General features: G+C 41.6%; 1 long non-coding RNA gene across 2 annotated transcripts; it reads left to right on the plus strand.

The window, feature by feature from the left end:
• The first annotated feature begins 5,428 nt into the window (after positions 1–5,428).
• On the plus strand, positions 5,429–8,883 carry LOC136817532 (uncharacterized). 2 transcript variants are annotated; one of them, XR_010848112.1, is made up of 5 exons: positions 5,429–5,712; positions 6,843–6,892; positions 7,297–7,360; positions 7,755–7,826; positions 8,465–8,883. It is a non-coding gene; the product is annotated as an uncharacterized lncRNA (long non-coding RNA). The 2 variants fall into 2 exon arrangements; XR_010848111.1 differs by lacking the exon at positions 5,429–5,712 and having other exon boundaries at positions 6,720–6,892.
• Positions 8,884–23,943: the final 15,060 nt, after the last annotated feature.

The raw sequence follows: 23,943 nt of genomic DNA on the forward strand, positions 1-23,943 counted from the left end.
GAGGCTTTAATATTTGCGCCGCTTTTGGAATGAATGATGATTGATCGTTTCTTTTCACGCGGAATATCTTTCAAAAGTCTAGCGAAGGATTTACTTCCCCAATTTGCTTCGAATTTACTTAAAATTCTTTTTTTTTTTTTTTTTTTTTTTTTTTTTCTTTATTGAAACAAAAACACGTGTACACTACGAAACATATTACAAAACATTACTAAACATAAAATATAGTCCCTCCCCCCGCTAGGAACTAACGTTATATCGCCAGAGGTACTAGACTATGTAAAAATAAATAAATAAGTAAATAAAGAAAAAATCAAAAAAAATCTTGGAGAAGGAAACTACAATTGTTAGGTAAAAGCCTAAAATAAAGCACCGCTAAACCTTCCAGTTTCGTTAAGAAATTCAACAACAGAACAAAGAATAGATTTATTTAGATTTGAACTCAAACTTTCATCCCCATATAATAAAGCCGACAGAAAAAAGGAGGGTTAAGCGGCGGATGAAAAATAATGCCTAGGGTCTGAAGTTTGTCGAACAAAGATTGTCTTGCATGGGAATATATAGAGCAGTGCAGAAGAAAGTGCTGAGTGTTTTCAACAGAGTTAGTTCGGCAACCACAGAAAGGGTCTAAAGTGTCGCGGAGGCCATGTCTAAATTTATGCTCGTTGAGATGGCTGAAACCGACCCGAAGTCGATTAAGAAAGATCACTACTTGAATGTCAGGAACATCAAAAACATGAGATTGCTCATGAACTTATTGCTTGGGTCTCAAAAATTCATAGATTGCTTTTTTGAAAGTTTTAATTGAAGGTAGATCTCGTATATTACCTCCCAGAACATTCCACTGAGATATGCAGTACGGAAAAAAAGTGTTACGGAAACGCTCAGTTCGTATATTAAGAGGATAAATAGGATTTCTTGTTCTAAGGCCACCTGGTGCTGTAAGTCTTACTGGCAGGTAGTTACGTAAATACGAAGGGGCTAAATTGTTAATAATTCCATAGAAGAATGTCATTCTTCTAGCAAAGCGCCTGTCAGCAAGACTTTCAAGACCAAGTTCTGAATATAGTTTTTCTTGAGACGTTCCACGAAAACAGCCTGTTATAGCTAAACAGGCATTATATTGAATAGATTCAAGCTTCTGCACAAAGGTAGCATTTCCTGGGCGGTCATATACGATATCACCATAATCAAGATGAGGCCTAATGAAAGATTTATAAATGGTTAGTAGAGATCTCCTAGGCACATGCTTGCGAAGTCGGTTAATAAGACCAATTCCTTTATTGGCTTTTTTATCTTCTCGTCTAGATGGCGATCAAAAGAAAGTTTTGAATCTAAGATTAAACCAAGATGTTTCTGGTACTCACTGGTCGCGATATTAGAATTATTAAAGGAGATTACTGGAACATTAGGAGGAGTGAGTCTACAGGTAAAATAGACTTCAATGGCTTGCTTAGATGGGTCAGGGTTAAAAGACATCTTCCATTGACGAGCCCAGTCAGTTATCCTGGAGAGATCTCTGTTAAGTACATCAAGGCTCAAGAGTTGATCAATCACAAGAGAGAATAAAGAGGTATCGTCAGCAAGATCTTCGGTTTTGACTCAAGGTTTTTTGGAAGATCATTAATATAAATTAAGAAGAACAATGGACCAAGAATCGAGCCTTGAGGTACCCCAGCATTGATTCGCTTCCACTCAGATGTTTTCCCATTCAACACAACTCTCTGATGCCTATCGTTAAGAAAGCTGCGAATTAAGGAAAACAACGGTCCAGTCACCCCATAAGATTAAGTTTAAAGAGTAAGCCATCGTGCCACACCCGATCGAATGCCTTTGAAATATCTAAAAACACCCCCCTGGTATCTAGAGAAGGATCTTTGTCAAACCCTGTATAAATATCATGCGTTATGGATAACAACTGAGAAATGCAGGAATCCCCCTCCCGAAAACCAGACTGACAAGGAGAAAATAAGTTATTGTTTTCAAAATACCTGTAAAGTGTATCGTAAATACACTTTTCATATATTTTTCCAAACACAGGAAGAAGAGACACTGGTCTGTAGTTTTTGGCTATGCTCCTGTCTCCCTTTTTATAGACAGGAACCACGTTACCTTTCTTCCACTGTGATGGGAAGATGCCAGAGTTGATAGAAAGATTGAATATGCTAAGCAAAGGTTTTACTAGAGACTTACCACAGATTCTGACCATACGAGTAGAAATATTATCCCACCCATGGGCTTTGTTAACATTCAAAGAATTAATAATAGACTCGATTTTTTCTTCTTCAAATACAAGATTATCCAGTCTAGAGTTAGTAAGAAATTGTTCAGGTGGCAAAACACTGCCAGTATCGATAAGTGAGCATTGGTTTGAGAAAAAAGAGTTAAAAATATCGGCCTTCTCAGAAACATCACTTACAAGGACGTTTCTTTCATTTCGAATAGGTGGAATTTTCGGGGTTTTACGTACGTTCAGAAACTGCTTCAGAGTAGACCAGTATTTCTTACTTCCTATGTTTGGATCATTTAAAGAGTTGCCAAGACGAGAAAAATAACTATCCTTGGCAGTCTTGATGGCCAATCTGCACCTGTCAACCATGTCATCAAGTGTCTGACCATCTAAAGGATTTCCCCATTTTCTCCAACGACGATATATCTTAGCCTTATCCAAAAGCATCTGCTTAATCTCAGGAGTCATCCATAACGCATCTTTGTCTCTGATGGTGATAGTTTTATTTGGAACAAAATTAGAAATAATATTAAGTATATATTCAGAAAGAAGGGAAACACGATCTTCTACGTTGAGTCCCAGAAAGGAGGTTTCCCAATCAATGGCATTCAGGGCAAGCACGATCCCCCTCTCATCAGCACGAGAAAAGTCCCAAATCTTGCGTTTATAAGCTGGAGGGAATATAGTTCGAAAGTTTAGTTTTACGAAGGGTATCTGGTGGTGGCAACGTGGATTAAGTGAAGGTAAAACCCCGGAATCTAAAATAGGAGTCCGCGAAGATGAAAAAATAAGATCAATGCAAGTAGGAGAACACCCAGGACGAAGATGAGTCGGCTCATCAATTAGTTGATGTAACCCATATTGTGAAGCTAACTCGCTAATGTCCTCTCCTGAGAATTTGTAATGTCACCAGTCCACCAAACTGAGTTTCTTGCGTTAAAGTCACCGAGGAAAATAGCTAAAGTAGGAGAAACATCATGAATTTTTCTGATAGTTTCCTCCAATTTTTGTTTAAATGCAGAAAATTCTTCTGCATTTTGACTAGGAGTTCGGTAGAGAAGACAAAGAAGAAGTTTTTTTCGAACCAGAATTAACTTCACAAACAAGGCACTCGTCAAGAGAAGACAACTCAGGCCTTCTCTCAACAGAAAGACCCCTTCTATAATAAAGACAAACACCACCTATTTTTGAGTTAGATGGGTGATCACATCTGAGCAACTCATAATTTTCTATCTTCAACCTCGAATCATCGCTCTCGATAGAGGAATCAAGAAACGACTCACCAACACAGAAGATGTCAAACTTATGAGCACTCAGAAAGGCAGTAATTTGAGCAATCTTTGAAAATTTATCAACCCAAACGCTGTTTAGATTCCAATGAGAAATTGATAAGGTGTTATCTTTCTCTCTCGGCCCGGGTTGGACTCGATATCTCCCGCTAAAAGAAGTAGATTAAGCTGAAAAGTATATAAAAATATTGTAACCAGAAAAGATGGAAACGATAGGGAAGAAGATTTGGTAACCCCCCAAACGTAAGATTAATACACAGACTTAATCTCCCGAAAAGATATTTGCAAGAGTTAAAATTTCCAACGCACGCTCTATACTGCTGTAGACTTATTCCCATATCAAGTCATCCGGTTCGACAAATCCAAAACCAAAATAAACCTTACAGATGTAGCTCCAACATACACATAAAATAGTAAAAAAGGTAAGACAAAACGTTATAGAAAAAAAGAGTTCATAAAAAGTAATTAGGTAGAAAATACTCAAACAGAAATGTAATGGTAATCACACCCGTAATCAAATTGCAGGTGATAAAGAGACAAAAAGAAAAGCAATTAATAATCACTTTCAGTGTAGAAAAAAGGGCATTATATAAAATGCAAAAACGGCAGATGGTTTAAAAAAATGTTATGAGAGAAACAATGTAGAGTTTGACGAAAAACAAAATCACAACAAAAAAAAAACTCTATGTTTTCAAGATCTTACTCTTGAACGTATCAATATTGTCAAAAAAAATTGTATTGGTTTGACTTCAATCTCGCAACAGTGTTGCAATTGATGTCCGCAAAAACAAAATCAACGTTGCAGTCCTTAGTGATAAACTCTTTAGCTTCATTCAATAATTTCAACCGCTTTTTTGTTAAATCCAAGTAAACTTTGATGTTATTTTTTGCTTTTTTTCTGGCCTTGTAGATCGATGTACGTTTATCAAAAGAATAAAGTTTGACTATCATAGTACTGCGTTCTTTGCCTACACGGTGAGCTCTGTCAATGTCTTTGGGTTCAATAGCAACATCCATGTCCTTACAAACTTCGATTACCTTTTTAACACAATCAGCACTAGATTCGTTTTCCCTTTTCTCGATTCCATTGATCCTTAAACAACTCCTACGTGAATACTGCTCTTGATCGTCACTTTTTTTAGTCAAAAAGTCTACTGTGCTACTCAAAACAGCATTTTTGTCCTGAAGGATAAGCAAATTTTGTTCAAGGAATGAAATTCTCTCCTCATGATCCACGGACTCTTTTTCAAGTGAGGCAATCTTCTTATCCTGATACAAAATGTTCTCATTAATCTTGTTAAAGATGCCTTTGATCTCAGCAACATCATTCTTCGAGGCCAAGTTTTCAAGTCTGTTGTCTACCTTCTCACAAACCCGGTGGGATTTTATTAGCCAGTGGGGTAAAAATAACGGACCAAAACTCGATGAGGGTCGATATTCCCATTTTTTATAGGCTGGGGATCTAAATTCCATTGTTTTCTAGCCAGACAAGAAGCCGGAGCGGTGTGAAGGTCCAGCTGACGTGGCAATAACCGAATGTCGTTCGTACCGGGTTCCTTCCCAGTGGGCACAGAAAGTCCGGAGGACGCCTATATGACGTCCGAATCACGTCCGCCCGTCCAAAGCCCGTCCCCGTCCAATTGCAACGTCCTTAAGACGTCTTTAATGGACTTGATTTTTTCAGGACGTCTAATAGGCGTCCGTAATACGCCCAAAATTATGTTATTTAGACCGGTGATTGGAAGTCTGGTAGCGAGTGTATACAAACATGTTTGTAGCCGGGGGTGCAATATTTCGTAACATTGATTTTGTAAATGCAAATAATGGAGCGTTCGGCAAGAATTTCACAATTATATGAAGTTCATTTTCATATCTTTTCAATTAAGACATTAAAAAAATTTATAATATTTTACTAACTGTCAGTTAATAAATAGTTAGTTCAAATAACCCCCCGACTACTTCTTGAAAATAAAAATGAAATACGGTGATCTGATTGGCCCGTTATAAAAGTTCTCCATAAGATTTTTTGAGGCGACAGAGTATTTTTCAAAGCAAAACTTCGTGAGGAAAAGACAAAGATGGTCATGGAAGATCCTTTTGTCAATATTTCTGGTGATTTGACATCTTCGGCATCTTCTTTTTATGGTTCAAAAGATTGCTTAAAGTGGAGGATACAAGTAACAAGATTATAGAAGAGTAAGTGGTAAAAAATTGCTTCTTTCTATTTGTTTTCATACAGTAGTATACCGTCATATATTTATACGAAGGAATAAAACATTACCACAGGCTCACAAAAACCTAGCGTTTTAAAGAAATTTTTTTTTGTTGCATTTTGTATTCTGAACATCCTGGTTTCTTCCACCACTGATCAAGTTTTGAGTGTTCTCGTTCGACTTTTGGTTTAAGCTTTTCCATTCTATTTTGTAAACAAAAACACAAGGGGCCACATGAATTCAAGACTTCTTAAGATACACATCCAAGTAATAAAACAAGGCCTTCTTTTCTCAAAACGTTTGTTTCTGTACTTTGTGTTGTTTTTCAGTTATTTTTAGTTGGGTTTAATTAGCAAGCGGTTGGCCTTTTCAATTTTTAGAAAAATATTTTCTCTAATGTGCGTTTCGAATGTTTTGATTTAGAAACGTTCTTTTTTTTTAAAACATTCGAATACGTAATCTCATGGTTGATTGAAATTCGATTGACGTTTTTGCTTACGTTAATTTGTAATTTCCCGCGAACTTGTAATTTCCCTCCTAGCTTTTGTAATTTCCCTCCTAAATTTTGTAATTTCCCGCAAAAGTAAAATTTCCATTGTTTGGAAATTCATCACCATTTTCGAATTTCTTACTAACTTAGAAGGCTTAAGTAAATGGAATATTATCCAATTAAAACTTGATTCACGTTTTTATGACTTTTTTGAGACCTCTTTTTAAAGTTTCAGATTGATTTCCAGTGTTAAATTGACGTTTTTGAGGATTGTTAGAATTTCAATCTGAACCATGAGATTAACCAGGAATCCCATGCTTGTTTTCGTGAAATTCTGGATAAATTACCCTCGGTCAAATTTCGAAATGTTTTAAATTTCCCTCGTTGCACTCGGGAAATTTCAAAAAATTTCAAAATTGACCTCGGGAAATTTATCCCGAATTTCCCTCATAACCATGAGATTACTGTACTAGTACAAATTCATTTTGAAATCGCCAAAATTTCGAATGTTTTGTTTTGATTCTTTTTCTTGAAACTTTTTAGTGAGCCAATTTTAATGTGGTGCTCTTCAGTTTATAAAATGTTGGGATAAGATTATTATTTTTGCCACTTTCATTTTTAAGGAGCTTATGCTGAAAAGATGGAGCAAAGACTTTTGATTGATCATTTTCAGGTGAGTGAAATTTCTAAGACGATCTTTTCTCTAATAATTGCAATTGGCTAGAAAATTCTGAAAATTAGATGGCATCATAACATAATGAGTTTCTAAAGTTTCATTTTTTTGATAAGTTCTTTGGGAAGCAAGTACAAATTTATTTTTTCTGAAAAAACAGAGGAGACACGAAAATATTTTGTTCAAAAAGAGACCGGTGAATTGCAATTGTGACTTTTGATTGACAACAACCCACTTCTGTGGTGGAAGACGTACAAAATTGGAGAAAGATTCTCGATCAAAAGGCGTTATTATTTAATCAAAATAAGGGTCTTATTATATTTTCGTGTGGTATTGTATATATGGGTTTTCTTTGAGAAACTTAAGTTTCATTCGTATCAGAATACCCTTACTTTACCTTTTAGGTTCGTACCCATAATCCTACTGGCCCTCTGGAAAATGCAAAAATAACTGATTGTTCAAAGCAAGGTATGCTATTCTTTGGTGTGTTTTAGGTACCACAAGACAACTTTATCATTGACGAATAATACACCCCTCTTTCAGTGACCCGGTGATAAATTCTTAACCACTTAGGAATGAAATGAAGGACGTAATTGAGATAACATCAGATTAAAGTTTTTGGTTTCTTGACCCTCAATCCTGCTTTCTGTATTTATTTTAGGACGAGATTGAGATATTTTAGGCTCTTTATCCAATTTTACTCTTGAATTTCTTGCAATTCAATTTCAGCTTAGCACTGTTCTTAAATTGTTGTAGCTTCATTACTATCTATCATAAAAAAGAGCTTGTAGTTATAAAGGTTTTGAGGGTTTTCTACTCTTTCCCAAAATCAAAACTTTTCTTTCCTCATTTTGTTTTCCAGATTCGATCAACACTATTGCGTAAAACTAACTCGTCAGTCTAGCTGAACCAAAAGATCATCAACATGTTACAGGTAAACCTCATAGATACTAATACGATACAAATGCTTAGATTCATCCATCAGATCTGGGATCATAGTTTCTAAATACCCTCTTTATTAAGTACCGAGATTTTGGGTAAAACCTTTCATGGGAGAAACCTGTACCCTCAGATTTATATCAATAAAGGTGAAATGGAGCTTACATCATGATCTCAAAAAACTTGCTTTGTAGACTAAATTATTTCAGCAATTGGGGATAAAAATAATGGATTGAAACTCGATAGGAATTACTATTCCCATGTTTTTTATGGCTAAGGAATTCAGTTCTTTTGTTTTTAAGTCAGAAGATTCAGTGGGGAAGAGAAAAATAGAATAAAATTTTGCAGTGAGGATCGGTTTATTTGATTATTTTCAATGGGGACAAAAATTAGAGGATGATTTTCCACCGGGGCCAATTTTTCCAGTGGGGAGGGGTCCCAGTGGGTCTGTGTGAGGGTAAAATAAAGGAAGGACAAATTAACACCCTTTGTCCCATAGGTTAATAAGTTATTTTGGCACACTGCTATCCGGAAGGTTATAGTCAATAATTATCCTAAAAAAAAGACATTCGTTTGTTTGATTTTGTCATATTATTTGTAATTATTTTCATAAATTATTATTTTCCTTTCAAGGTTGTGCATTAAGAAGAAGGACTTTCAAACGTGTGTTCGCAGATCGATTTTATCAATGTCTGACTGAGTCGACTTTAAGGAAAAGAAGGAAACCAAATTTAAACACAAAGAAAAGCATGTCAAACTTTAATGGCACCAAGTATTTGAAGACGTCCGATGTATTCACAAGTAATAACCAGAGTAGAAGTTAAAGACTGTTATTAGACTTTTTCAAATTATATATATTTCATCAAGGCGTAAAATTTGTACGTAGTTTTTTTCACCCTGTTCAGATACTTGTTTCAGTTGTTTGCTTCAGAAGATAATAGTTTCGACAAAATACAAAATCTTTCTGTTTATTTTTCTGATACCTTTGTTGTTATGTTGACGAGAAAACTAACTGAATTTAGTGATATATTGTCAACTTGGAATAATTCAATAAACGAAATTAAAATTTTTTTGAAAAGAAACATAAATACTATATCAACAAAACTCTGACCCAATAAAATTATAACAAGATATTTTGACCATGCAAATGTCACAATCAAGAAGCTTAAAAAAGAGAATACGACTCCATAGAGACGACTAAATAAGGTCATCCCGCACGTTTTAATCACGTCCAAAGGACGTCCTAATACAAAAATTAAATCCATCTGGACGTCTAAATCACGTCTGAAAAACGTCCTAAGGACGTCCAAGTACAAACATTGTGTCCACCCGACGTCTGATAAACGTCTTCAGGACGTCCATTTACAAAAGTTAAGTCCATATTACGTCCTTTTCGCGTCCCTTTGGACGTCCGTATTGGACCAACATCGGACGGACGGGATCCGTTTCATTTTTCACGTCCTTAGGACGTCCTAAAGTCGTCCACATTTGACGTCCTTTCGTCCGAAATGGACCTTGTATGGACGTCCTCTGGACGCCCCGTTGTCTGTGCTTTAAATTTCCGCGTTTACCCTGCCAAGCCAAACGCGGTGAGTCATTTTGCTTGGTTAGGCCTTTAAACCCATCCCACAGCCTTTAGAACAAGTATCAACCCCTAAAATTGGCTTTAAATTTCCGCGTTTACCCTGCCAAGCCAAACGCGGTGAGTCATTTTGCTTGGTTAGGCCTTTAAACCCATCCACAGCCTTTAGAACAAGTATCAACCCCTAAAATTGGCTTTAAATTTCCGCGTTTACCCTGCCAAGCCAAACGCGGTGAGTCATTTTGCTTGGTTAGGCCTTTAAACCCATCCCACAGCCTTTAGAACAAGTATCAACCCCTAAAATTGGCTTTAAATTTCCGCGTTTACCCTGCCAAGCCAAACGCGGTGAGTCATTTTGCTTGGTTAGGCCTTTAAACCCATCCCACAGCCTTTAGAACAAGTATCAACCCCTAAAATTGGCTTTAAATTTCCGCGTTTACCCTGCCAAGCCAAACGCGGTGAGTCATTTTGCTTGGTTAGGCCTTTAAACCCATCCCACAGCCTTTAGAACAAGTATCAACCCCTAAAATTGGCTTTAAATTTCCGCGTTTACCCTGCCAAGCCAAACGCGGTGAGTCATTTTGCTTGGTTAGGCCTTTAAACCCATCCCACAGCCTTTAGAACAAGTATCAACCCCTAAAATTGGCTTTAAATTTCCGCGTTTACCCTGCCAAGCCAAACGCGGTGAGTCATTTTGCTTGGTTAGGCCTTTAAACCCATCCCACAGCCTTTAGAACAAGTATCAACCCCTAAAATTGGCTTTAAATTTCCGCGTTTACCCTGCCAAGCCAAACGCGGTGAGTCATTTTGCTTGGTTAGGCCTTTAAACCCATCCCACAGCCTTTAGAACAAGTATCAACCCCTAAAATTGGCTTTAAATTTCCGCGTTTACCCTGCCAAGCCAAACGCGGTGAGTCATTTTGCTTGGTTAGGCCTTTAAACCCATCCCACAGCCTTTAGAACAAGTATCAACCCCTAAAATTGGCTTTAAATTTCCGCGTTTACCCTGCCAAGCCAAACGCGGTGAGTCATTTTGCTTGGTTAGGCCTTTAAACCCATCCCACAGCCTTTAGAACAAGTATCAACCCCTAAAATTGGCTTTAAATTTCCGCGTTTACCCTGCCAAGCCAAACGCGGTGAGTCATTTTGCTTGGTTAGGCCTTTAAACCCATCCCACAGCCTTTAGAACAAGTATCAACCCCTAAAATTGGCTTTAAATTTCCGCGTTTACCCTGCCAAGCCAAACGCGGTGAGTCATTTTGCTTGGTTAGGCCTTTAAACCCATCCCACAGCCTTTAGAACAAGTATCAACCCCTAAAATTGGCTTTAAATTTCCGCGTTTACCCTGCCAAGCCAAACGCGGTGAGTCATTTTGCTTGGTTAGGCCTTTAAACCCATCCCACAGCCTTTAGAACAAGTATCAACCCCTAAAATTGGCTTTAAATTTCCGCGTTTACCCTGCCAAGCCAAACGCGGTGAGTCATTTTGCTTGGTTAGGCCTTTAAACCCATCCCACAGCCTTTAGAACAAGTATCAACCCCTAAAATTGGCTTTAAATTTCCGCGTTTACCCTGCCAAGCCAAACGCGGTGAGTCATTTTGCTTGGTTAGGCCTTTAAACCCATCCCACAGCCTTTAGAACAAGTATCAACCCCTAAAATTGGCTTTAAATTTCCGCGTTTACCCTGCCAAGCCAAACGCGGTGAGTCATTTTGCTTGGTTAGGCCTTTAAACCCATCCCACAGCCTTTAGAACAAGTATCAACCCCTAAAATTGGCTTTAAATTTCCGCGTTTACCCTGCCAAGCCAAACGCGGTGAGTCATTTTGCTTGGTTAGGCCTTTAAACCCATCCCACAGCCTTTAGAACAAGTATCAACCCCTAAAATTGGCTTTAAATTTCCGCGTTTACCCTGCCAAGCCAAACGCGGTGAGTCATTTTGCTTGGTTAGGCCTTTAAACCCATCCCACAGCCTTTAGAACAAGTATCAACCCCTAAAATTGGCTTTAAATTTCCGCGTTTACCCTGCCAAGCCAAACGCGGTGAGTCATTTTGCTTGGTTAGGCCTTTAAACCCATCCCACAGCCTTTAGAACAAGTATCAACCCCTAAAATTGGCTTTAAATTTCCGCGTTTACCCTGCCAAGCCAAACGCGGTGAGTCATTTTGCTTGGTTAGGCCTTTAAACCCATCCCACAGCCTTTAGAACAAGTATCAACCCCTAAAATTGGCTTTAAATTTCCGCGTTTACCCTGCCAAGCCAAACGCGGTGAGTCATTTTGCTTGGTTAGGCCTTTAAACCCATCCCACAGCCTTTAGAACAAGTATCAACCCCTAAAATTGGCTTTAAATTTCCGCGTTTACCCTGCCAAGCCAAACGCGGTGAGTCATTTTGCTTGGTTAGGCCTTTAAACCCATCCCACAGCCTTTAGAACAAGTATCAACCCCTAAAATTGGCTTTAAATTTCCGCGTTTACCCTGCCAAGCCAAACGCGGTGAGTCATTTTGCTTGGTTAGGCCTTTAAACCCATCCCACAGCCTTTAGAACAAGTATCAACCCCTAAAATTGGCTTTAAATTTCCGCGTTTACCCTGCCAAGCCAAACGCGGTGAGTCATTTTGCTTGGTTAGGCCTTTAAACCCATCCCACAGCCTTTAGAACAAGTATCAACCCCTAAAATTGGCTTTAAATTTCCGCGTTTACCCTGCCAAGCCAAACGCGGTGAGTCATTTTGCTTGGTTAGGCCTTTAAACCCATCCCACAGCCTTTAGAACAAGTATCAACCCCTAAAATTGGCTTTAAATTTCCGCGTTTACCCTGCCAAGCCAAACGCGGTGAGTCATTTTGCTTGGTTAGGCCTTTAAACCCATCCCACAGCCTTTAGAACAAGTATCAACCCCTAAAATTGGCTTTAAATTTCCGCGTTTACCCTGCCAAGCCAAACGCGGTGAGTCATTTTGCTTGGTTAGGCCTTTAAACCCATCCCACAGCCTTTAGAACAAGTATCAACCCCTAAAATTGGCTTTAAATTTCCGCGTTTACCCTGCCAAGCCAAACGCGGTGAGTCATTTTGCTTGGTTAGGCCTTTAAACCCACCCCACAGCCTTTAGAACAAGTATCAACCCCTAAAATTGGCTTTAAATTTCCGCGTTTACCCTGCCAAGCCAAACGCGGTGAGTCATTTTGCTTGGTTAGGCCTTTAAACCCATCCCACAGCCTTTAGAACAAGTATCAACCCCTAAAATTGGCTTTAAATTTCCGCGTTTACCCTGCCAAGCCAAACGCGGTGAGTCATTTTGCTTGGTTAGGCCTTTAAACCCACCCCACAGCCTTTAGAACAAGTATCAACCCCTAAAATTGGCTTTAAATTTCCGCGTTTACCCTGCCAAGCCAAACGCGGTGAGTCATTTTGCTTGGTTAGGCCTTTAAACCCACCCCACAGCCTTTAGAACAAGTATCAACCCCTAAAATTGGCTTTAAATTTCCGCGTTTACCCTGCCAAGCCAAACGCGGTGAGTCATTTTGCTTGGTTAGGCCTTTAAACCCATCCCACAGCCTTTAGAACAAGTATCAACCCCTAAAATTGGCTTTAAATTTCCGCGTTTACCCTGCCAAGCCAAACGCGGTGAGTCATTTTGCTTGGTTAGGCCTTTAAACCCACCCCACAGCCTTTAGAACAAGTATCAACCCCTAAAATTGGCTTTAAATTTCCGCGTTTACCCTGCCAAGCCAAACGCGGTGAGTCATTTTGCTTGGTTAGGCCTTTAAACCCACCCCACAGCCTTTAGAACAAGTATCAACCCCTAAAATTGGCTTTAAATTTCCGCGTTTACCCTGCCAAGCCAAACGCGGTGAGTCATTTTGCTTGGTTAGGCCTTTAAACCCACCCCACAGCCTTTAGAACAAGTATCAACCCCTAAAATTGGCTTTAAATTTCCGCGTTTACCCTGCCAAGCCAAACGCGGTGAGTCATTTTGCTTGGTTAGGCCTTTAAACCCATCCCACAGCCTTTAGAACAAGTATCAACCCCTAAAATTGGCTTTAAATTTCCGCGTTTACCCTGCCAAGCCAAACGCGGTGAGTCATTTTGCTTGGTTAGGCCTTTAAACCCATCCCACAGCCTTTAGAACAAGTATCAACCCCTAAAATTGGCTTTAAATTTCCGCGTTTACCCTGCCAAGCCAAACGCGGTGAGTCATTTTGCTTGGTTAGGCCTTTAAACCCACCCCACAGCCTTTAGAACAAGTATCAACCCCTAAAATTGGCTTTAAATTTCCGCGTTTACCCTGCCAAGCCAAACGCGGTGAGTCATTTTGCTTGGTTAGGCCTTTAAACCCACCCCACAGCCTTTAGAACAAGTATCAACCCCTAAAATTGGCTTTAAATTTCCGCGTTTACCCTGCCAAGCCAAACGCGGTGAGTCATTTTGCTTGGTTAGGCCTTTAAACCCACCCCACAGCCTTTAGAACAAGTATCAACCCCTAAAATTGGCTTTAAATTTCCGCGTTTACCCTGCCAAGCCAAACGCGGTGAGTCATTTTGCTTGGTTAGGCCTTTAAACCCACCCCACAGCCTTTAGAACAAGTATCAACCCCTAAAATTGGCTTTAAATTTCCGCGTTTACCCTGCCAAGCCAAACGCGGTGAGTCATTTTGCTTGGTTAGGCCTTTAAACCCACCCCACAGCCTTTAGAACAAGTATCAACCCCTAAAATTGGCTTTAAATTTCCGCGTTTACCCTGCCAAGCCAAACGCGGTGAGTCATTTTGCTTGGTTAGGCCTTTAAACCCACCCCACAGCCTTTAGAACAAGTATCAACCCCTAAAATTGGCTTTAAATTTCCGCGTTTACCCTGCCAAGCCAAACGCGGTGAGTCATTTTGCTTGGTTAGGCCTTTAAACCCACCCCACAGCCTTTAGAACAAGTATCAACCCCTAAAATTGGCTTTAAATTTCCGCGTTTACCCTGCCAAGCCAAACGCGGTGAGTCATTTTGCTTGGTTAGGCCTTTAAACCCACCCCACAGCCTTTAGAACAAGTATCAACCCCTAAAATTGGCTTTAAATTTCCGCGTTTACCCTGCCAAGCCAAACGCGGTGAGTCATTTTGCTTGGTTAGGCCTTTAAACCCACCCCACAGCCTTTAGAACAAGTATCAACCCCTAAAATTGGCTTTAAATTTCCGCGTTTACCCTGCCAAGCCAAACGCGGTGAGTCATTTTGCTTGGTTAGGCCTTTAAACCCACCCCACAGCCTTTAGAACAAGTATCAACCCCTAAAATTGGCTTTAAATTTCCGCGTTTACCCTGCCAAGCCAAACGCGGTGAGTCATTTTGCTTGGTTAGGCCTTTAAACCCATCCCACAGCCTTTAGAACAAGTATCAACCCCTAAAATTGGCTTTAAATTTCCGCGTTTACCCTGCCAAGCCAAACGCGGTGAGTCATTTTGCTTGGTTAGGCCTTTAAACCCACCCCACAGCCTTTAGAACAAGTATCAACCCCTAAAATTGGCTTTAAATTTCCGCGTTTACCCTGCCAAGCCAAACGCGGTGAGTCATTTTGCTTGGTTAGGCCTTTAAACCCACCCCACAGCCTTTAGAACAAGTATCAACCCCTAAAATTGGCTTTAAATTTCCGCGTTTACCCTGCCAAGCCAAACGCGGTGAGTCATTTTGCTTGGTTAGGCCTTTAAACCCATCCCACAGCCTTTAGAACAAGTATCAACCCCTAAAATTGGCTTTAAATTTCCGCGTTTACCCTGCCAAGCCAAACGCGGTGAGTCATTTTGCTTGGTTAGGCCTTTAAACCCATCCCACAGCCTTTAGAACAAGTATCAACCCCTAAAATTGGCTTTAAATTTCCGCGTTTACCCTGCCAAGCCAAACGCGGTGAGTCATTTTGCTTGGTTAGGCCTTTAAACCCATCCCACAGCCTTTAGAACAAGTATCAACCCCTAAAATTGGCTTTAAATTTCCGCGTTTACCCTGCCAAGCCAAACGCGGTGAGTCATTTTGCTTGGTTAGGCCTTTAAACCCATCCCACAGCCTTTAGAACAAGTATCAACCCCTAAAATTGGCTTTAAATTTCCGCGTTTACCCTGCCAAGCCAAACGCGGTGAGTCATTTTGCTTGGTTAGGCCTTTAAACCCACCCCACAGCCTTTAGAACAAGTATCAACCCCTAAAATTGGCTTTAAATTTCCGCGTTTACCCTGCCAAGCCAAACGCGGTGAGTCATTTTGCTTGGTTAGGCCTTTAAACCCATCCCACAGCCTTTAGAACAAGTATCAACCCCTAAAATTGGCTTTAAATTTCCGCGTTTACCCTGCCAAGCCAAACGCGGTGAGTCATTTTGCTTGGTTAGGCCTTTAAACCCATCCCACAGCCTTTAGAACAAGTATCAACCCCTAAAATTGGCTTTAAATTTCCGCGTTTACCCTGCCAAGCCAAACGCGGTGAGTCATTTTGCTTGGTTAGGCCTTTAAACCCATCCCACAGCCTTTAGAACAAGTATCAACCCCTAAAATTGGCTTTAAATTTCCGCGTTTACCCTGCCAAGCCAAACGCGGTGAGTCATTTTGCTTGGTTAGGCCTTTAAACCCATCCCACAGCCTTTAGAACAAGTATCAACCCCTAAAATTGGCTTTAAATTTCCGCGTTTACCCTGCCAAGCCAAACGCGGTGAGTCATTTTGCTTGGTTAGGCCTTTAAACCCACCCCACAGCCTTTAGAACAAGTATCAACCCCTAAAATTGGCTTTAAATTTCCGCGTTTACCCTGCCAAGCCAAACGCGGTGAGTCATTTTGCTTGGTTAGGCCTTTAAACCCATCCCACAGCCTTTAGAACAAGTATCAACCCCTAAAATTGGCTTTAAATTTCCGCGTTTACCCTGCCAAGCCAAACGCGGTGAGTCATTTTGCTTGGTTAGGCCTTTAAACCCATCCCACAGCCTTTAGAACAAGTATCAACCCCTAAAATTGGCTTTAAATTTCCGCGTTTACCCTGCCAAGCCAAACGCGGTGAGTCATTTTGCTTGGTTAGGCCTTTAAACCCATCCCACAGCCTTTAGAACAAGTATCAACCCCTAAAATTGGCTTTAAATTTCCGCGTTTACCCTGCCAAGCCAAACGCGGTGAGTCATTTTGCTTGGTTAGGCCTTTAAACCCATCCCACAGCCTTTAGAACAAGTATCAACCCCTAAAATTGGCTTTAAATTTCCGCGTTTACCCTGCCAAGCCAAACGCGGTGAGTCATTTTGCTTGGTTAGGCCTTTAAACCCATCCCACAGCCTTTAGAACAAGTATCAACCCCTAAAATTGGCTTTAAATTTCCGCGTTTACCCTGCCAAGCCAAACGCGGTGAGTCATTTTGCTTGGTTAGGCCTTTAAACCCATCCCACAGCCTTTAGAACAAGTATCAACCCCTAAAATTGGCTTTAAATTTCCGCGTTTACCCTGCCAAGCCAAACGCGGTGAGTCATTTTGCTTGGTTAGGCCTTTAAACCCACCCCACAGCCTTTAGAACAAGTATCAACCCCTAAAATTGGCTTTAAATTTCCGCGTTTACCCTGCCAAGCCAAACGCGGTGAGTCATTTTGCTTGGTTAGGCCTTTAAACCCATCCCACAGCCTTTAGAACAAGTATCAACCCCTAAAATTGGCTTTAAATTTCCGCGTTTACCCTGCCAAGCCAAACGCGGTGAGTCATTTTGCTTGGTTAGGCCTTTAAACCCATCCCACAGCCTTTAGAACAAGTATCAACCCCTAAAATTGGCTTTAAATTTCCGCGTTTACCCTGCCAAGCCAAACGCGGTGAGTCATTTTGCTTGGTTAGGCCTTTAAACCCATCCCACAGCCTTTAGAACAAGTATCAACCCCTAAAATTGGCTTTAAATTTCCGCGTTTACCCTGCCAAGCCAAACGCGGTGAGTCATTTTGCTTGGTTAGGCCTTTAAACCCATCCCACAGCCTTTAGAACAAGTATCAACCCCTAAAATTGGCTTTAAATTTCCGCGTTTACCCTGCCAAGCCAAACGCGGTGAGTCATTTTGCTTGGTTAGGCCTTTAAACCCATCCCACAGCCTTTAGAACAAGTATCAACCCCTAAAATTGGCTTTAAATTTCCGCGTTTACCCTGCCAAGCCAAACGCGGTGAGTCATTTTGCTTGGTTAGGCCTTTAAACCCATCCCACAGCCTTTAGAACAAGTATCAACCCCTAAAATTGGCTTTAAATTTCCGCGTTTACCCTGCCAAGCCAAACGCGGTGAGTCATTTTGCTTGGTTAGGCCTTTAAACCCATCCCACAGCCTTTAGAACAAGTATCAACCCCTAAAATTGGCTTTAAATTTCCGCGTTTACCCTGCCAAGCCAAACGCGGTGAGTCATTTTGCTTGGTTAGGCCTTTAAACCCATCCCACAGCCTTTAGAACAAGTATCAACCCCTAAAATTGGCTTTAAATTTCCGCGTTTACCCTGCCAAGCCAAACGCGGTGAGTCATTTTGCTTGGTTAGGCCTTTAAACCCATCCCACAGCCTTTAGAACAAGTATCAACCCCTAAAATTGGCTTTAAATTTCCGCGTTTACCCTGCCAAGCCAAACGCGGTGAGTCATTTTGCTTGGTTAGGCCTTTAAACCCATCCCACAGCCTTTAGAACAAGTATCAACCCCTAAAATTGGCTTTAAATTTCCGCGTTTACCCTGCCAAGCCAAACGCGGTGAGTCATTTTGCTTGGTTAGGCCTTTAAACCCATCCCACAGCCTTTAGAACAAGTATCAACCCCTAAAATTGGCTTTAAATTTCCGCGTTTACCCTGCCAAGCCAAACGCGGTGAGTCATTTTGCTTGGTTAGGCCTTTAAACCCATCCCACAGCCTTTAGAACAAGTATCAACCCCTAAAATTGGCTTTAAATTTCCGCGTTTACCCTGCCAAGCCAAACGCGGTGAGTCATTTTGCTTGGTTAGGCCTTTAAACCCATCCCACAGCCTTTAGAACAAGTATCAACCCCTAAAATTGGCTTTAAATTTCCGCGTTTACCCTGCCAAGCCAAACGCGGTGAGTCATTTTGCTTGGTTAGGCCTTTAAACCCATCCCACAGCCTTTAGAACAAGTATCAACCCCTAAAATTGGCTTTAAATTTCCGCGTTTACCCTGCCAAGCCAAACGCGGTGAGTCATTTTGCTTGGTTAGGCCTTTAAACCCATCCCACAGCCTTTAGAACAAGTATCAACCCCTAAAATTGGCTTTAAATTTCCGCGTTTACCCTGCCAAGCCAAACGCGGTGAGTCATTTTGCTTGGTTAGGCCTTTAAACCCATCCCACAGCCTTTAGAACAAGTATCAACCCCTAAAATTGGCTTTAAATTTCCGCGTTTACCCTGCCAAGCCAAACGCGGTGAGTCATTTTGCTTGGTTAGGCCTTTAAACCCATCCCACAGCCTTTAGAACAAGTATCAACCCCTAAAATTGGCTTTAAATTTCCGCGTTTACCCTGCCAAGCCAAACGCGGTGAGTCATTTTGCTTGGTTAGGCCTTTAAACCCATCCCACAGCCTTTAGAACAAGTATCAACCCCTAAAATTGGCTTTAAATTTCCGCGTTTACCCTGCCAAGCCAAACGCGGTGAGTCATTTTGCTTGGTTAGGCCTTTAAACCCATCCCACAGCCTTTAGAACAAGTATCAACCCCTAAAATTGGCTTTAAATTTCCGCGTTTACCCTGCCAAGCCAAACGCGGTGAGTCATTTTGCTTGGTTAGGCCTTTAAACCCATCCCACAGCCTTTAGAACAAGTATCAACCCCTAAAATTGGCTTTAAATTTCCGCGTTTACCCTGCCAAGCCAAACGCGGTGAGTCATTTTGCTTGGTTAGGCCTTTAAACCCATCCCACAGCCTTTAGAACAAGTATCAACCCCTAAAATTGGCTTTAAATTTCCGCGTTTACCCTGCCAAGCCAAACGCGGTGAGTCATTTTGCTTGGTTAGGCCTTTAAACCCATCCCACAGCCTTTAGAACAAGTATCAACCCCTAAAATTGGCTTTAAATTTCCGCGTTTACCCTGCCAAGCCAAACGCGGTGAGTCATTTTGCTTGGTTAGGCCTTTAAACCCATCCCACAGCCTTTAGAACAAGTATCAACCCCTAAAATTGGCTTTAAATTTCCGCGTTTACCCTGCCAAGCCAAACGCGGTGAGTCATTTTGCTTGGTTAGGCCTTTAAACCCATCCCACAGCCTTTAGAACAAGTATCAACCCCTAAAATTGGCTTTAAATTTCCGCGTTTACCCTGCCAAGCCAAACGCGGTGAGTCATTTTGCTTGGTTAGGCCTTTAAACCCATCCCACAGCCTTTAGAACAAGTATCAACCCCTAAAATTGGCTTTAAATTTCCGCGTTTACCCTGCCAAGCCAAACGCGGTGAGTCATTTTGCTTGGTTAGGCCTTTAAACCCATCCCACAGCCTTTAGAACAAGTATCAACCCCTAAAATTGGCTTTAAATTTCCGCGTTTACCCTGCCAAGCCAAACGCGGTGAGTCATTTTGCTTGGTTAGGCCTTTAAACCCATCCCACAGCCTTTAGAACAAGTATCAACCCCTAAAATTGGCTTTAAATTTCCGCGTTTACCCTGCCAAGCCAAACGCGGTGAGTCATTTTGCTTGGTTAGGCCTTTAAACCCATCCCACAGCCTTTAGAACAAGTATCAACCCCTAAAATTGGCTTTAAATTTCCGCGTTTACCCTGCCAAGCCAAACGCGGTGAGTCATTTTGCTTGGTTAGGCCTTTAAACCCATCCCACAGCCTTTAGAACAAGTATCAACCCCTAAAATTGGCTTTAAATTTCCGCGTTTACCCTGCCAAGCCAAACGCGGTGAGTCATTTTGCTTGGTTAGGCCTTTAAACCCATCCCACAGCCTTTAGAACAAGTATCAACCCCTAAAATTGGCTTTAAATTTCCGCGTTTACCCTGCCAAGCCAAACGCGGTGAGTCATTTTGCTTGGTTAGGCCTTTAAACCCATCCCACAGCCTTTAGAACAAGTATCAACCCCTAAAATTGGCTTTAAATTTCCGCGTTTACCCTGCCAAGCCAAACGCGGTGAGTCATTTTGCTTGGTTAGGCCTTTAAACCCATCCCACAGCCTTTAGAACAAGTATCAACCCCTAAAATTGGCTTTAAATTTCCGCGTTTACCCTGCCAAGCCAAACGCGGTGAGTCATTTTGCTTGGTTAGGCCTTTAAACCCATCCCACAGCCTTTAGAACAAGTATCAACCCCTAAAATTGGCTTTAAATTTCCGCGTTTACCCTGCCAAGCCAAACGCGGTGAGTCATTTTGCTTGGTTAGGCCTTTAAACCCATCCCACAGCCTTTAGAACAAGTATCAACCCCTAAAATTGGCTTTAAATTTCCGCGTTTACCCTGCCAAGCCAAACGCGGTGAGTCATTTTGCTTGGTTAGGCCTTTAAACCCATCCCACAGCCTTTAGAACAAGTATCAACCCCTAAAATTGGCTTTAAATTTCCGCGTTTACCCTGCCAAGCCAAACGCGGTGAGTCATTTTGCTTGGTTAGGCCTTTAAACCCATCCCACAGCCTTTAGAACAAGTATCAACCCCTAAAATTGGCTTTAAATTTCCGCGTTTACCCTGCCAAGCCAAACGCGGTGAGTCATTTTGCTTGGTTAGGCCTTTAAACCCATCCCACAGCCTTTAGAACAAGTATCAACCCCTAAAATTGGCTTTAAATTTCCGCGTTTACCCTGCCAAGCCAAACGCGGTGAGTCATTTTGCTTGGTTAGGCCTTTAAACCCATCCCACAGCCTTTAGAACAAGTATCAACCCCTAAAATTGGCTTTAAATTTCCGCGTTTACCCTGCCAAGCCAAACGCGGTGAGTCATTTTGCTTGGTTAGGCCTTTAAACCCATCCCACAGCCTTTAGAACAAGTATCAACCCCTAAAATTGGCTTTAAATTTCCGCGTTTACCCTGCCAAGCCAAACGCGGTGAGTCATTTTGCTTGGTTAGGCCTTTAAACCCATCCCACAGCCTTTAGAACAAGTATCAACCCCTAAAATTGGCTTTAAATTTCCGCGTTTACCCTGCCAAGCCAAACGCGGTGAGTCATTTTGCTTGGTTAGGCCTTTAAACCCATCCCACAGCCTTTAGAACAAGTATCAACCCCTAAAATTGGCTTTAAATTTCCGCGTTTACCCTGCCAAGCCAAACGCGGTGAGTCATTTTGCTTGGTTAGGCCTTTAAACCCATCCCACAGCCTTTAGAACAAGTATCAACCCCTAAAATTGGCTTTAAATTTCCGCGTTTACCCTGCCAAGCCAAACGCGGTGAGTCATTTTGCTTGGTTAGGCCTTTAAACCCATCCCACAGCCTTTAGAACAAGTATCAACCCCTAAAATTGGCTTTAAATTTCCGCGTTTACCCTGCCAAGCCAAACGCGGTGAGTCATTTTGCTTGGTTAGGCCTTTAAACCCATCCCACAGCCTTTAGAACAAGTATCAACCCCTAAAATTGGCTTTAAATTTCCGCGTTTACCCTGCCAAGCCAAACGCGGTGAGTCATTTTGCTTGGTTAGGCCTTTAAACCCATCCCACAGCCTTTAGAACAAGTATCAACCCCTAAAATTGGCTTTAAATTTCCGCGTTTACCCTGCCAAGCCAAACGCGGTGAGTCATTTTGCTTGGTTAGGCCTTTAAACCCATCCCACAGCCTTTAGAACAAGTATCAACCCCTAAAATTGGCTTTAAATTTCCGCGTTTACCCTGCCAAGCCAAACGCGGTGAGTCATTTTGCTTGGTTAGGCCTTTAAACCCATCCCACAGCCTTTAGAACAAGTATCAACCCCTAAAATTGGCTTTAAATTTCCGCGTTTACCCTGCCAAGCCAAACGCGGTGAGTCATTTTGCTTGGTTAGGCCTTTAAACCCATCCCACAGCCTTTAGAACAAGTATCAACCCCTAAAATTGGCTTTAAATTTCCGCGTTTACCCTGCCAAGCCAAACGCGGTGAGTCATTTTGCTTGGTTAGGCCTTTAAACCCATCCCACAGCCTTTAGAACAAGTATCAACCCCTAAAATTGGCTTTAAATTTCCGCGTTTACCCTGCCAAGCCAAACGCGGTGAGTCATTTTGCTTGGTTAGGCCTTTAAACCCATCCCACAGCCTTTAGAACAAGTATCAACCCCTAAAATTGGCTTTAAATTTCCGCGTTTACCCTGCCAAGCCAAACGCGGTGAGTCATTTTGCTTGGTTAGGCCTTTAAACCCATCCCACAGCCTTTAGAACAAGTATCAACCCCTAAAATTGGCTTTAAATTTCCGCGTTTACCCTGCCAAGCCAAACGCGGTGAGTCATTTTGCTTGGTTAGGCCTTTAAACCCATCCCACAGCCTTTAGAACAAGTATCAACCCCTAAAATTGGCTTTAAATTTCCGCGTTTACCCTGCCAAGCCAAACGCGGTGAGTCATTTTGCTTGGTTAGGCCTTTAAACCCATCCCATAGCCTTTAGAACAAGTATCAACCCCTAAAATTGGCTTTAAATTTCCGCGTTTACCCTGCCAAGCCAAACGCGGTGAGTCATTTTGCTTGGTTAGGCCTTTAAACCCATCCCATAGCCTTTAGAACAAGTATCAACCCCTAAAATTGGCTTTAAATTTCCGCGTTTACCCTGCCAAGCCAAACGCGGTGAGTCATTTTGCTTGGTTAGGCCTTTAAAAAACCCATCCCACAGCCTTTAGAACAAGTATCAACCCCTAAAATTGGCTTTAAATTTCCGCGTTTCCCCTGCCAAGCCAAACGCGGTGAGTCATTTTGCTTGGTTAGGCCTTTAAACCCATCCCATAGCCTTTAGAACAAGTATCAACCCCTAAAATTGGCTTTAAATTTCCGCGTTTACCCTGCCAAGCCAAACGCGGTGAGTCATTTTGCTTGGTTAGGCCTTTAAAACCCATCCCACAGCCTTTAGAACAAGTATCAACCCCTAAAATTGGCTTTAAATTTCCGCGTTTACCCTGCCAAGCCAAACGCGGTGAGTCATTTTGCTTGGTTAGGCCTTTAAACCCATCCCACAGCCTTTAGAACAAGTATCAACCCCTAAAATTGGCTTTAAATTTCCGCGTTTACCCTGCCAAGCCAAACGCGGTGAGTCATTTTGCTTGGTTAGGCCTTTAAAACCCATCCCACAGCCTTTAGAACAAGTATCAACCCCTAAAATTGGCTTTAAATTTCCGCGTTTACCCTGCCAAGCCAAACGCGGTGAGTCATTTTGCTTGGTTAGGCCTTTAAACCCATCCCACAGCCTTTAGAACAAGTATCAACCCCTAAAATTGGCTTTAAATTTCCGCGTTTACCCTGCCAAGCCAAACGCGGTGAGTCATTTTGCTTGGTTAGGCCTTTAAACCCATCCCACAGCCTTTAGAACAAGTATCAACCCCTAAAATTGGCTTTAAATTTCCGCGTTTACCCTGCCAAGCCAAACGCGGTGAGTCATTTTGCTTGGTTAGGCCTTTAAACCCACCCCATAGCCTTTAGAACAA

The sequence above is a fragment of the Clytia hemisphaerica genome, unplaced genomic scaffold (genome assembly GCF_902728285.1).
Source record: "Clytia hemisphaerica strain Z4C2 unplaced genomic scaffold, Clytia hemisphaerica genome assembly, whole genome shotgun sequence".
NCBI lineage: Eukaryota > Metazoa > Cnidaria > Hydrozoa > Leptothecata > Clytiidae > Clytia > Clytia hemisphaerica.